Raw genomic sequence first — 16,344 nt, 5'->3', positions numbered from 1 at the left:
AACACTTCTCTATAAAATCCCATTGATCAAACAGGTCTTCTCACATCCCACTGGCACTAGATCAGTTGTACAAGGCTTATCTTGAGGCTTGGTCTAGACTTTAAAAGAATCCTGGGAATAGTTCCAGGGTTTTTTGATTAACTGGGCAGTACTGGAAATCCAGGGTGATTTCTCTATTTTTCAGCGAGTTACGGTATTTGTCATTGGTCCCTTATATCAGAGTGTGTTGCTCAGAATTAGGACAGGATGCGACCGTTTGGATCCTCGGGCTGTTCTCGTTGAGGTCACTTCACCTTCCTTTTGAAGCCACTTTAGATTTCTTATAAATGAGCAAATGAATCTGAGAACCTTTCTGCAAAATTCTGTCACATCCTTATCATAAGAATAGCACCGGCCCTCAAACTTTTCTTTTCCAGTAGCCTTAACTTGTCAAAAATCCTTCTCAGATCTTGGATATGTTTTGTAAGAAAAAAAGAAAGAAAGAAAGAAAGAAAGAAAGAAAGAAAGAAAGAAAGAAAGAAAGAAAGAAAGAAAGAAAGAAAGAAAGAAAGAAAGAAAGAACTACAAATATCAGATTTTCTAACTACAGGATGAACGTAACATTTACAAGTTACCGGACATTTCAGTTTCATTTCTGCAGCTCTGATAAGAATATCCGGACGAAAACGCAATTTAGGAGAGAAAGGGTTTATTTTAGCTCACAATTCCAAGTTATAGTCCATCATAGCCCCCAAAATAATAATAATAATAGAAGTCAAGGCAGCAGGAATTTGAAGCAGCTAGTCAAAGCGGATCCATAGCCAAGGGCAGAGAAAACTGACTGTGCGCATGCTCGGTGCTCAGAGAGCTTTCTGTTCTCTTACACCGTTCAGGGCCCAAAACCAGGAAATGGTGCAACCGCCTATGAGCCCAAGTCTTCTCAGATCAACCAAGGCAACCAAGACATTCCCCTATATACATATTCCCATGTGCCCACAAGCTAACTTGATCTAAATAATCCTTCACTGAGACATTTGCGAGGTAACTCTAAGTTGTACTAAGTTGACAGTTAAAACAACCCATCACTCTAGATATTCAAGGGTTTCCCCCTCCCATATTGATCAAATTCACCAGATGAATTTTTTCAATTTTCTTATTTTTACAGAAGTGGCATAAACATAACAAACCTCTCATCTTAACCATTTTAATTTTATATTTCCGTGATCTGAAATAGATTCATGATGTTTGCAACCATCACCAGCATCCATCTATAGAATTTTTCCCCTCCCCAGACTGCAACTCTATATGAACTAAACAATAACTTCTCTTCTCTTTCTTACTACCTGGGGCCACTATCATACTTTCTGTCCCTATGAGTCTGAGCTCTCTCTGGCACTTCCAAGGGGGAGTCACACCATATTTGTCTTTTTGTGACTGTCTTATTTCACTTACTATAATGTCCTCAAGGTTTATCCATGTTCCCTATGCCAGAATGTCCTTCTTTGTTATTGTTGAGTGATATCTAATTATAAATACCATTTTACATATTCCTTCACCCATCAATGGACACAAAATTGCCTCTGTGATTTAGCTATCATGACTGATACTTCTGTGAACACCTGTGTGTCAAAATCCCTCTTTCCAAACCAAATTTCAACTTGTGATATATGTTATAAAATGGAATTGTCAAATGATGGGGCAATTTTTTTATTTAATCTGGAGCCTGCTATACTGTTTTCCACAGTAAATTTACTATTCATGTTTCCAACGTTAGCATAAAAGTTTCCAATCACTCCCATCAATAGTTAGGATTTCCTGTTTATTTTGTAGTGGCCATTCTAATGCATAATCATAGAATTTTTTTGTTTGCAATAACCTTTTAGGAAAAAGGATTGATTATTCCTGTGTGAGTAGAGAATGCTTACCTGCTGACTGAGTGTAGCTCACTTATCAAATGGTCAGGATCAACTTCTTTCCTTCTGCCTGATTCCACATCCCTATACAGGAGAATCTTAGCTGTCTGCTTCAACCAATAGATAGTGGCAATGGTGAGACTGTGTCAGGTCCAGACTTTATTTTTGTGAGGACTTGGACTTCCTCCTTCCTGGAGCCTTTGATGCTATGTCAGAGATGTGAGTCACTTTGCTAGAAAGAATAACCAAGTGCAAGGAAACTAAGTGTCAGATAAGAATCCTCACATAGCTATATATGATTACAAATGCATAAAGACCCTAGGTAAGAGCCACCCAGATGGGCTCAGTCAACTCCCAACACTAAAAGAGACAACAGTAAAGGGCTTTAAGCCACCAGTCATTGTTAAAATTACAGTATAGAGCTGAGACAAATGGGTCCCCAAATAAGGCAAGAATCCAGATCCCCAAACTCTGAGGCAATCAGTGTTTACCTCTCTACATTCAGCCTGTTGACTTTTCTTCATACTTATCTGCAGTTCAGTAATGAATGTGGATTACTAGTGTTAAACTTGGGTATACTAGATGTGTGTCTGTATATATATATATATATATATATATATATATATATATATATATATCCCCAGTGTGTTTGTAAATTTATATTACATATGACATGATTTATATATAAGTGCATCTGGCACATTGCTTCAGGATTACAGAATTAATGATGGGGAATCCCAGTGGAGATTACCCAATTTCACATATCAGTGATTTACTAAGCAACAGGGATGCATGGCTGATGGGTGCTTGTTCTTGTTCTTCGAGAGGATGCTAACAGAGGACGTTCGGTAGTTTTGGTGGGCTCTTTGGCTTCTCAGAGAAGATCTACTGCATGGTGATATATTACTTGGCTTCCAGGAGAATTTTATTTTCTGTCATGGCTAAGAGAGCAATCCAGCATCAGGTGCTTGAACTATCAAATTCCCTAAAGACACAACTTGGATAATGACTGTCTAATAAGTCTTCATGGTTAATCTTTCTGATTATATGTATCCAGATTTGAGTAGCTAGACCTTTGATCTGCTTATTGGGTTGGGAAAAGAATAGGCAAATATAGATTATAAATCAAAATGTCATTTTTACGTATGCTTGTAGATCATCTTCTAATCCTGTGTTATAGGTATGTTGCTTCCTGATGCTCTACAGCACAGCAACTGCTCCCAGCATTTATCTAGCTCCTTAACCCACAATCCAAGTAACATCATGGTTCTCACCCTTCTCTAGCTTATGCTGCAATCTACCATGACTCTAAAGTCATTTAGCTGTGCAGTTTAAAGTGTTCAATTGAATAGAAAAGGTGTATATGTGAAATATAGCTACTGGCAAAAATATTCGAGCCATAAATAGAATACTTCATCTCTGCTGCTATCATTGCACTTAAACACTTGTCTTCTCTTGCCTGCATTACTGTGACAACCCCCTCACTGGTCACTGGTTCAGGCTAACCAAAGATTCTTCCCATGGTCCATTTCTGCAGAGCAGCCACGGCAATTCTGGAAACACAAATCCTGCTCAGAACTCACCCAGGACAACAAAAGAGATTGCTCAGTGGGTAAGTGTGGCTGCAACTTTTACAGAGAACCAAGATGTGGTCCCTAGCACCTACATCAGGCAGCCTCTGATGTGATAGACACATCCCCACACACAGAAATAGATATAAAGAAAATATATCTTTAGAAATGATTTACCAACGCTGAGGATCAAATAATTTAAGATTCCACATGATCTCTCCAACTTGATGCCTACTGTTCTCCACGCCTCTTACTCTCACTACAGTGACCTTCCTGTGCCTCTTAAAACATGCCTAGTTTATCATAGTTGGAGCTCTCACCATTCTCTCTGGGATGAGCTTCCTCCAGACCACTTGAATCTATTTGTTGCCTTGTCATCATAGAGCTGTCGAGACCTGCCAAAAAATGGAGTGGTCGCGGCGCCTTTATACTTTATTACTTTCACCCACTTTGGTTTTATTGTATTCTTTACTACCGGATGCCACCATTTTCTACTCTTTCCATATCTTCCTCTCTTCATCTTTCCTCCCCACACCAACCTGTTTTCAGCCAACATTGGTTCCTTTCATAGCTTGGCAGTGTTTGCTCTGTCTTGGTCGCACTTGTCACCTCCCGGGTTCTCGTTTTACTACATCCCTCTTTGACGCTCTAAGAAGACCCACAAATGTCTCAAGCATCTCTCTGATCCAGTCTTCAACACACTTCCAAAACCTCCAGTTGTTTGCCTGCTGGTTAGATGCTAATCTCCTTAGTTTAGAATATACAGGGATATAGTATCACTTGCTGTGGAGCCTCATCCTCCACCAAAATGGACTTTCACGCTCTTTGATCTTCTCACTCATCTTAAAATGTTTCCATTCATATTTTCCTCAGTTGCTTCTTTCAAAATCTTATTCTTAAATTCCCAATGTAAAGAATATGTATTCTCTTAAGCCTGGTATATCAAAGCCCAGATAAAGATGGCCCTTATTCCTCTTACCTTCATAACATGTTACTTGAATCGCATGACTAAAAATTCCTATGTATCAACAATATTTCAATCTGGTAAAAGTGAGACCTTTTTCTAAGATGTAATGGTTTCCTTATTTTCAAATATTTACTGCCTTCCTTCCTCACAGAAAGATTGGACCTATCTCCCTTCACAACGGGTGTGGCTATGTGGCTAGCTTTGATCAATAAATTTGAGCAGAAGTTATATGTGTTCCTTATTACCAAAGCACCGTATCATGGAGCTATTGTGAGGAATTATAACCAAAGATCTAGTCAGTGTCAGGAAACAAAACCAGACACTAGAGTCAGAAGTTAGAAGAAAGCAATGTTATTGTTCTTTTTGCCATGCCTCACAAACAGAAGGCCTGAGCAATGTGTTTAAAAAGCAAATATAAAGAGCAGCCAGTCAATATTATTTGATATGTCTGTCTTAATAAAATCATTTGATGGGCCACATCAGTGGAAGTAAAATGATCCAGGATGAACTACAGTAGGGCTCATGAACTTGTGAGTGGGCATTCACTTTAACTTGAACCCATGGTGAAAGCAATCCTACCCATTGACGCTGGCACCTTCAATGCCTTAATCATTTCTGGTTAGTCATGTGGATTTTCATATGACTTACTGCCCTTGGCAGACAACTTAAGCAAGTTTATTTCACAGTCAGCAGCCAAGGGCTTCCTATTTTCAGTTTTACCCTTAATGGGAACCAGCCATCCAGCTGAGCATTCAAGACCTGTTCTTTAGAGTTCACTAGGACCAAGAGAACTCAGTCCACAGGTCAGTGGACTGTGTACAAGCCTTCTCAAAACAACCACCATTAATAACCTGGACCAGAGTTTATAGAGAACAAATTTCCCTCTTTAGCTCTGATACATATCTCTAGGGTGATTTAAGTGTCAAACGCCCTCTTCCTGGGTCCATAAATCATAAATTCAGGATTTACTTAAGTAGCTTAGTCATATGCTAAATATTACAGACAGGAAAGATCTGAACACCAGAGGATGGGAAGGGCAGGGTGAGCTCTTGCCCTGCCTTTCCCCTAATCTAGACTGAGCAACAGAACAAAGTAGTCTACCTGGTTACATGATTGGCAACTCTGAAATTCAGAGACTCTATACAAGTGTACATATTCCCAAAGTTGTTTTTCTCTGTAAAACACATATCCTGCTCTCACTTGGACAACTTTCACCATGACAGACCATAAAACTGAGGCCCTTCACTTCAGAATATACCTGCAGGGATTTCTTAAGTAAGGACTGTAAGCAGCTTTCGAAACCTCATCTGCTTCTAGCTCAGTCCAAGTGGCCCATGCTCTAGTAACATCTTCTGATGATAGCCCCAGTATCAGTGCTTCTGAGTGCCCCTTCCCCTCCTAAATAGAGATGTTTCTTTAAAAATAAAAAATAAATAAAGTGAACAGGCCAAGCCTGCTGAGTCTAGATAGAATCCAAGAGGAGATTAACTTCATGCCCTCCACAGTTTAAACATGGTCATTGTCTGACTTATTGACATAGAAATTGTGTGCCATAGTTTTCAGTTATAGGAGAGCCACCTTGCAAGCTGTCACAAGTTGTGTTTGTGTGAAAGTCACTCTAGTGGATGCAAAATGCAGCCAGTACGTGTTCTCTCCCTAAGGATTCTCGCTGAGTTCATTTCAGATCTTGCTTTGAATACATCTTCAATAACTTCCGCTTACTTGATTTGCTTGTTGGATGTTGTGTTCTCTGTGTTTATTGTGTCTCACAGTAATCCAAGAGGCCATGTGTACAACAACAACAAAATAAATTTATGGACAATTGGAAGGAAGAAAAGTGCCAAGACCCTCAGCATTGCACAGCCATTCTCAAGGTCTGGGCATGTTAAGCAATTGGGACATCTCCATCAGCTAGAAAATATTCCTTCAGGCCATGACAAAGTTGTGAAATTCTAATTACTGGCCCAGATTCTTTCCTGGCTAAGCTCCCATAACTGCCCCCGAGGAGAGCCCACACTGGAAACCATCTGTCTTATGTTGCCCAGTTTCTCTCTCTCTCTCTCTCTCTCTCTCTCTCTCTCTCTCTCTCTCTCTCTCTCTCTCTCTCTCTCTCTCTCTCTCTCTTGTTCACGAGTTGGAGGGAGAAAAACCAACCAAGCCAGAAACCCACTCAAGCTTCAGATTCTCTTGTATTTAATTTGGCCTCCTCCTTCCGCACACTCTGAGAATGCTGAGCACTAGCAACCACTGCCCCCCTCACAATCAAACAGAAAAGGTTTTTATACTCTCTTCGCTTTCACTCTGCATTTTAATATTTAAAAGCATAAGATTCGTTATGTGTTGCTTTGGGGTTTGCAAGGAGGAAAGTAAAGGGCAAAAGATAAGTGACGTTTCAGTGCTAAGAAGTAATCAGCAAAGTGAGAGGTGAGACCTGAGAGCCCCGCCCTTCTCCATCTTGCCCTTCCCAGTGGCATCAAGGCCTTGGGCATAAAGTATAAACATCTGCTGAAAGGATGTTCGATAAGGAAAAGGCAGCTGCTCCACTGTCAACAGAGGGTACCAGAAACTCCTGTCTGAAGCAGATACAGCCTCGGAGGATGTCTTCCTCTAACAATGTTATCCTCCTAATGAGGTGCTGGATTTCTCATACTGAGGAGCCCAGATGTCTTTCTCTGGCTTCATAAGATTAAGTTCTGCACATGCAATTGACTCGCAAGGCTAGAAACGTCAACTATTTCATAAGCTCAAACAGAAAGGGAAAAAACATAATGCATGTGATCTCACTCCATGATGAGACAGAGGAAGGAAAATGATCACACGGAGGACTAATGCATGTGTGTTATTATTTATGCCACGTTTCTGTCGATCCTACCCCATCCGAGTTCTATACTAACCTGGTAGGAATGCTGGGCAGAGATTACAGTCTCCATTTTATGTCTGAAAAGTAGAAAGCCCCAAGAGTTGAAAGCTTCAAGCTACAATCTTGACAAGAGAAGGAGCCCAGGCCAGAGCTCAGCTCTGCTCTTCCTAGCTGAGAATTAGTATTCCTCACCTGTCAGTCATTAGTTAGCTCTATGGTCTTTAGATTTCTGTGTAGAGTATTACTTTTTTTTTTTTAGAGGATATGCACTGTCTTTGCACCTGAAAAAACTCAGAAGACAGAGCTATGTCATATTCACTGATCCTTTATATCTAATCAAAGTTTCTGTTGAAATGTAGAAACTCCATGATATTTAATAGCATCATATTATTTTAAAAGGTACTATTTGCTTTTCCAATGTATTAACTAGGTCCCAATTTTACACCTGAACAAGGATGAACTTTCTTTCTTAATGAATGCTACCTCCATTTAGTCTGAGTAAACTTATTTTCTTTGTCTGGAAAGGGTCTTGCTATGTAGCCCAGGCTATGAAGCACAAACTTTGTATCTTTACTCAAGCTCTGATTCTAAGATCATAGTTTAAGGGACCACATCAGTCCCAAATGGCTTTTAACTTCAATATTTCCTATTCATCATTTACAGTGTCCAAGTGGAGTAACTGTCAATTTTTGATCAAAGCGAACAATTAGTTTAAATGTTAAGCTAAAAGCAGAGTCATTGCAAAATAACGAACCAGACAAGCAACGCCAGACAATCCACGTCAGAGAGGATGGATAGCAACGGAAGCAGACAGCATGAGCTGCAACTGCAAGGACCACAGGTACACAGGGCCTTCCGTGGAATGACCGCCGTGTGGAGGAGAAGGTGTGGCCATCCAGTGGCATGCTGTTCTCAGAGCAGTGTGGAAAGGCATCCTCTTTGAACATACAAAGGAACTGAAGAACATCTACTACAGGCTAGACTTCTGTGCTCTCTGCTTAGAGCTCGCTCACCTCCCACGAGTCATCTTCATCCTTGAGATTCTGGGGAGTATGTGCTATGTCAGGCATGAGATGTGTGATGGATTGAATAGGAGTGACCCCCATAAGAGAATATATTTGAATGTTTGATCACCAAGACGTGAAACTACTTGAGAAAATTAGAAGGATTAGAAGGTGTGGTCTTGTTGGAGTAGGTATGTCTCTGTTGAAGTAGATTTGGCCTCGTTAGAATAAGTATGTCACTGGGAGTGGTCTTTGAGGTTTCAAAAGCCCACACCAGGCCCTGAGTCTCTCTCTCTCTCTCTCTCTCTCTCTCTCTCTCTCTCTCTCTCTCTCTCTCTCTCTCTGTGTGTGTGTGTGTGTGTGTGTGTGTGTGTGTGTGTGTGTGTGTGTATCAGGATATAGCTCTCAACTACCTATCCAGAGCATACCAAACTTGCCATATCTACTGCCATGCTCCCTGTCACAATGACAATGGACTAATACTCAGAAACCATAACCAAACCCCAATTAAATGCTTTTCTTGATATGAATTACCACGATTATGGAGTCTCTTAATCACAGCAATGATTAAGCTGACACATTTCAAAATTCGCAGCCTTCAAGTTGGAGAATCAATCCTTCCTGGATGAGCACATCTCGGGGAAGAAACCAATGAGCCAGAGTCCAAAGCTCTGCTTGGATAACAAAAAGTTTATTTTTTTAAGTTTAACAGAGCAAAACTAGATTTAGAAAGCAAAACTGAAATCTATTTGATGACCTTCAGGAAGGAGACTTCAAAGCAGAGATTTAATTGGACATTTCAGCTGCTTGGCTCTTTTGGAAGATAATTCATTCATTGAGAATTAAATATTGCTGGTTATTTGGCTCTTGTTTCTACTGTTATATGTCTGCAATACATTTCCTGACCTTTCCACAGACTTTGTTCCGATCTTTGGTGGAGAAGGAATTTAATGATTGTGTGTCTCGGGGATTGTATTTGCAGCTCTCTTTAAGTTCCTTACATCTCATCTCTAAGTCCCGCACTTCTTAAACTTTTACACTCACAACCCTTCCTACCCAAGAAAGTCTCAGATGACGTTGGCCAAATAAGTGAATAAAATAGGTATATAAATAATTTACAGACTATAAGTTATAAGCAGATTAATTTTTAAACAATTCCTTGATATGCATTTACTGTCTATTAAAGATAGAAACAAATTTGCACAGATATGTTTATTTATCTAACATAATACAACCCAAAGATATACTAATTTGATACATGCTGAAGAACCATGGTGGGAAATACTAAAAGTTTTTTTTTAATTATAATTAAGCCATTGTATTTCCATAAGAGCAGAAAGCTCTGTGTCCAGTAAAAAGACTGCAGTGCAGAGCACTCAGTAGCTGAGGTGTGTCAGGCATTCTTTGTCACTCACTGCAAAGTTCATGCGTTTGATAAAGACTTCAGTAAAGCCTAACAATGCAACATGGGCAAGCTCTACCAGAAACCCACTGGCCTCCTTGTACATTTGATGCTTAATTATTTTAGGTCATTACACAATCAGGATAATTTTATCGTTGCCAAAATTTTCATATCCGTCCTCACGTTGTGTTACTTGATCTTATATGAGTCCCACGGGTTAAGAAGTGTTGTCTCAACATTTAAGTTCGAACAGTCTAAGAAGTCTGTCTGAACCATTTGTCCAGTGTAGTGAATGGTGTGGGCGTGTGTGTGTGTGTGTCCAGATGTATGTATGTGTGTGCATGTATATAAAGATCTCATCCCATTGGTGAGCCTGATACACAGTAATAACTCAAAAATATTCATTGAGAAATCACTCAAAAATATTCATTGAGAAATTGAGTGAACACATTCCCATATATCTAATAATAAAACATATTACCTCAGGTTTTATATGTGGGACTCCTTCCAAGGCAGAAACATTTGTATCCTATGTAACATTTACAAAGGGCTAATTCCTCCTGTAAAGTTGTAAAGGAGATCCTATTGTCACTTATGAGGACTCAGAGCTGACATGGCCCATGGGGGCCCAGTCCTACTGGCTTGGAGCCTGCAGTGTAAGTTTCAGCTCCAACATCTGGGCACAGCTGTTGGAACAAACATTTGTCTACTGGTCACACATGATGCCTAGTCTTGAGTAAGTGGACTGATGCCATCTTTTCTGAGTAACAGGACTATAGTTCAACTTTTGTCTTGTCCATTGAGTTCTGAGTCATAAGCCAGACAATTCCAGGGTACATTCCCTAAGCCAATTTCTTTGGCATGAACTGTAGCCAGACCAGAGCTATTTCCTGGATGGGGAAGGCAGCTTGTTTGCTTTGTTCTCTTGGCTTGATTAGAGCCTCAAATTTTCCCAAGGAATTTCACATGACACCACCAGCCCCAGGTGAGTGTCACCTCCTTTAGTGACACTCAATATGACAGCGGGCTTAAGATTCATTTTCATTACTATCTCTACAACTCACGAACATTTGAGAAGGAAAGAAACTAACAATAACTAGCCTCTCCCTCGGCTGAGCATCTTTGGCAGAAGTGTTGTCCATGGGATTCTGGCCTCCTCATTCTCTGTTCCCCAGTGCACACATCCCCATCCTGGAGATGCTTCCTTCACTCCTTTATTTCATTTAGAAAAGCACTTTGTTCTATTTTGGGAATATTATTGGATGCTCACGCTTCCCTTACCCATTGTTGTACAATAAACCACTTCAAGGTTTTAGTGAGTTGAAAGAATAAGCTATGTTTTTTTAAAGAGTTCTTGAATTGACCACGGCAAGCTTTGTGAGTCTTGATTAGAGTCTCTTCTATAGTTTCTGTCAAATGCCATCTGCGGTCTCTTGGACCTGGATATCCAGGATAGCTTACCCACACAGATGGCTATCAGTGCCACTGAGTAGAAGCTCGGCTGAGCTTCTCTTTCTACACAAATTTCTTCCCATGGCTTGAGATTCTCATAGCAAGATAAGTGAATTATAAGAAGTAGTGTCCACGCCATATCCAGGGATCCATCCCATAATCAGCCTCCAAACGCTGACACCATTGCATACACTAGCAAGATTTTGCTGAAAGGACCCAGATATAGCTGTCTCTTGTGAGACTATGCCGGGGCCTAGCAAACACAGAAGTGGATGCTCACAGTCAGCTATTGGATGGATCACAGGGCCCCCAATGGAGGAGCTAGAGAAAGTACCCAAGGAGCTAAAGGGATCTGCAACCCTATAGGTGGAACAACATTCTGAACTAACCAGTACCCAGGAGCTCTTGACTCTAGCTGCATATGTATCAAAAGATGGCCTAGTTGGCCATCACTGGAAAGAGAGGCCCACTGGACTTGCAAACTTTGTATGCCCCAGTACAGGGGAATGCCAGGGCCAAAAAGTGGGAGTGGGTGGGTAGGGGAGTTGGAGAAGGGTACGGGGGACTTTTTGGATAGCATTGGAAATGTAAATGAGGAAAATGCCTAATAAAAAACATTAAAAAAAAAGAAAAAGAAAGAAAGAAATAGTGTCCACTAAAGAGGCCCAGGCAGAAGCTGCAAGGGACTAGTCATAGAGTCAACATCTTCAGAATTCTACTGGTTAACCATGCATGAGAGAGTCAACACAGATTTGACAAGTTCTACCATACAGCAGGACGACAGGGAGGGATAGCTCATTATGGCCCATTTCTGAAGTCTAACCCAATGTTATTTAATTAGAGAGACTCAAACCACACTCAGATTGGGAGCCTAGCTGAAGAACAACTGATAGGTAAATAATGGTTTATAGTGTAAAGAGTGTCAAACACTATTTACATAAAAGAAATCTCCCAGAAACAAAGTATGGGATACAACAAAAATAAGATGAAGAGAGAGCCATGCACACCAGCACCCAAAGGCAATGGAATGATGGAGAGCGGGGATGTGGGGCTACAGATACAGAAATATCCATGACAAGTACACTCAGACCAGCCAAATTTCAAGTAAAGGAAACAGTCCACTGTGGCAAATGTTCTGGAAAGACAGTTGTGTAAAGCATGAAAAGTATTTCCACTGGATTTAACAATCAATTGGTCATGTGTGACCTTGGTAAGGAGAGGCTTAAGGAGCAGGAAAAGCAAAGCCGAAAATGATAGGGCAGTGACTAGTATCTAAGAAAGACAGGGCAAAGAGAACCATCAGACAGAGTGCTGAAGAAGGCCTTAGTATTGAGCTGCCCAGGGAAGGGGCTTTATTTCTCAGATTGCTTGCATGTGCAGGTGGGCAGAGAGGCTCTGCCATTTGCTTTTTCACTACTTGTTGCTGTCCTGCACAGAGGTAGCACGCAGGCTGACACATGAGAACGAGTGAGTGTGTACATGGAGTTGAAAGGACCATGACCTTGGCTGGGATAGCAGCAAGGGTGGGAGCAAGTGGGGAGCACATTTGGTTCATTAAGGAAGAGACTGGAGAGGAGCAGACAGACAGGTGGGAGAAGTGATGCGCTTGGTTCAAGAGTGAGCTGTGAGAGTCAGGGAAGCTTGGTCTTTCTTGGCTTGTGCTCTGTTTGAGTTTGTATTTCTTACAGTAGAGTCACTGGAGAGATGTAAACAAGAGAATGGCATGATTTTCTCTCTCTTTCAAAACTAAGCATGCATCAACCCAGCGATTTTCCTCCCAGGCATTTACATCCCCCCTCCCCCAAAATGAAGGTATGTGTTCCTAATCTCAACACTGGGAGATGGCGAGCTATCAGTGGATAAGAGTGCTTGCAGCACTAGCAGAAGTCTGTGAGCTCAGATCCTAGGCCACATAAAAAACCAGATGTAGCTACAACCCAGACACTGCAGGGCAAGCTGATACAGAGGGAGCACTGGAGCTTGCTGACTGCTAAACTAAGTGAAAGACGGTGATCTCCATGTTCAGTGAGAGTCTCCACTTAAAAGTATAAGGTGGAGAACAATAGATAAGGAGCCCAGACATTTTCTAGCCTCCAAATAGACAGAGGCATGCACACTTGCATGCATACACGTACATATGCAGAGAACACATACATACACACATATGCACACACGCATGCACACACACAAAATAGTCGTGTAAAATGTTGTCATAATAACCACAAATGGAAAAGTCTTCTTATCCACCAATAAATGAGTAAACATAACAGATTACTACTCAGCAATAAAAAAAAAAAAAGAAGGATTTTACTGGCTATGGATGACTATATTTTGTATGGTTGGATTTATGATATTCTATGACAGGAGAAACTATTTTAGGCTAGGAAAAAAATAGAATGCTTTATGGTGGGAATAAAGGTGAGGCTTGTCTAGGTCAGTGGTTCTCAACCTGTAGGCTGCAACCCTCAAAGGGGTTGAGTGTCAGATATCTTGCATAGCAGATGTTTATATTACAATTTACCACAGTAACAAAATTATGGTTATGAAGTAGCAATGAAATATTGTTATGGTTGGGGGATCACCACACCCGAGGAACTGTACTAAATGTCACAGCGTGAGGAAGGTTGAGAAGCACAGGAAGGCAGAAGGGAACTGGTTAGAAAGATGGCAGTATGTTCTTATTAAGGGCTGGCTTCACACAGGTGCCAACAGTTAACAAGTATAAACGATACTCCATCTTAGCCAAAAATCCAATAACAAACAGAAACATACGGCTAAAACTTTCATTAGAAGGAAGAGTACACAAATTTGGGGTGCAGTTAATAACTGTGAATGTTGTAGTGCTTAAAAAGAGAGCACCAGTGCCTGTAATTTCTTTAAAGTGTACTAAAGTTGATGCTAAGGGATGACTAAATGTGGGGACAAAGGGCTGGACAGGAAGGTAAGACGAGCCAAAGTTAAACATTACTCAGGAGGTGTTTTAATGTTCTCCATACAAGTGTTTCAATTTTGCTTTGGGCTTGAAGATTTTTATAATGAAATGTCAAAGGTGGTTCTGGTCTGCTTAGCTGTAACAACTTGACACTAGAACTCCCCTAGGGTTCTGAGGGGAGATCTGCAATTGAATGTAATCTGTGGGGGGTTGTCCTGATTCTTAACTGATGCAGAAGGGCCCAGCCCACCATGGCCAGCACCATCTCAAAGCCAGCACCTTTACTGCCTGTTGGTCCTGGACTTCAAAAGAAAACTAGCTGAAAGGCAGCAAAGAATGTTCCTCCATGATTTCTGCTGCACTTTCTTGGCTGTGAGTGTGTTCCCTGGTCAGAGGTAACGTTATGTGGAATAGCTATCAGACAGGCCTTCAAGTCCCTGCTTGAGTTCCTGCCCTGAATTCCCTCAATGATGGAGTAAACCTGGAAGAATAAATCAAAAAGTCCTCTCCTCTCCTCTCCTCTCCTCTCCTCTCCTCTCCTCTCCTCTCCTCTCCTCTCCTCTCCTCTCCTCTCCTCTCCTCTCCTCTCCTCTCCTCTGTAGCTTTGCTCATGGTGTTTGTCACAGCAATTGAATGAAACTAAAGCAGGCAGAAAGGCCAAACCGGCCTCTCCATTTGTAATTGACTTCAGCGACTACTGGAAATCAGGAGGTGAGAGAAAACTGTCTCAGCAGCCAAAGCAGAGTGTCTTCAGTGTGCAGGGTACTGCCAGGGACAGAGGCAGTGAGAGTGGCTTCAGGGGACAATGGACAGGTTCTGTATTTATGTTGGAAGTAGAGATGATAAGGCTTTTGGTTGGGTTGGATTAGTTTATAAATAAAATGACAAGCTTGGTGTGGTGCTGCGGTTTGTAATCCCAGTACTCTGGAAGCAGAGGCAAGAGATGAACTTACCAGAATTCAACAAAGTGGACTATTGTGAATTTTTCCTACTGGAAACCCAGTGGTATCCTTTGTTAATATGGAGATTATCCAATTTATAGGATCAAACATTAGTTTTACTTTGTTATTATGGAAACTAAAACATGTATGTTCACATGGTAAACAGTAAATTAAAAATAAAATTGTAGCTCAGTGGATTTAAAACCTTCAAACTATTTGTAAGTAGGTTTAGTTCACAATAAGAATAGCATATGGTTAGTGTTATTTATTTCTTTTTTACTATTACAGGTAGGGCAGCGGAGGCATAACTATCACACTGTCAGTATAACAGTACATTTCACCTTAAAAATGAGGTAAGGTCAAAGCTGTCAAGATGGCTCAGTGGGCAAAGGTGCTTGCCACTAAACTTGATGTCCTGAGTTCAGGCTCCAGAATGCACATGATGGAAGGAGAGAGCTGACTCCATACATTGCCCTCTGACTACCATACATATGCCATGTCACGTACCCATGTTTGTGTGTGCGCATGTGTGGACACACATAATAAATAGATCAGAAATCATCTAAAAAGTTTAAAGAACAAAATTAACTCATCCCTTCCCTCTGGTAATGCCACTTCCAAATCACCCTAAAAAAATTTTTAAGGGCCTGGAGAGGTCGCTCAGTTGGAAGAGTGTTTGACTAGCATGTAATAAGCCCAGGATTTGATCTTCAGCAAAGCATGAACAAGAGCATTGTGGCACACACTAGGAGGGGGAGGCAGGACGGTCTGAGACTTAAGGTCATTCTCAGCTGCATAATGAGGGTGAGTCTAGCCTGTGCTTCAGGAGATCCTGCCTCAAGACAGAGAAAAAGAAGGGAGCAGAGTTCCACCCCTATAAAATAACTCACTTGATATTTAATAACTGTTGCAGACGATTGCCTTCTTTTTATCTTCTGGTTTCATTTTCCTATTTGAATTTGTTTAAACATCGTGCATGCTCTAATAACTTGGCCTGGACTCTCACTCCTTAATAGTCTTAATATAAGGTACAATTTTATTTATGTCTTTCTGACAAAGGGTTCAGACCCCTGGAGGCCTCTGTAATACAGTACTCTCAGATGTAAGATTTTTAGCACAAATTCCCAACCCCTTGTTAGACTCCTGGTTCCTTCATCAGGCACAGCACAGAGAGAAGCTCTAGATTAACGATGTAGGCAGGAAAGTTGGGGGAGAAATGAAAACCTGTCACCTGTGTCATTATTTCCGCATTAAGCCTGAAGGAGTAGGAGAGGTGTCACTCTCAGCGTCTCTGCGGTTGCCTGAGCTGCATCAGTGTCTGCA

This window comes from Mus caroli, unplaced genomic scaffold, assembly GCF_978045245.1.
Source record: "Mus caroli unplaced genomic scaffold, Mus_caroli_1 scaffold_3, whole genome shotgun sequence".
Classification (NCBI taxonomy): domain Eukaryota; kingdom Metazoa; phylum Chordata; class Mammalia; order Rodentia; family Muridae; genus Mus; species Mus caroli.
Note: the sequence above shows the minus strand (reverse complement) of the source record.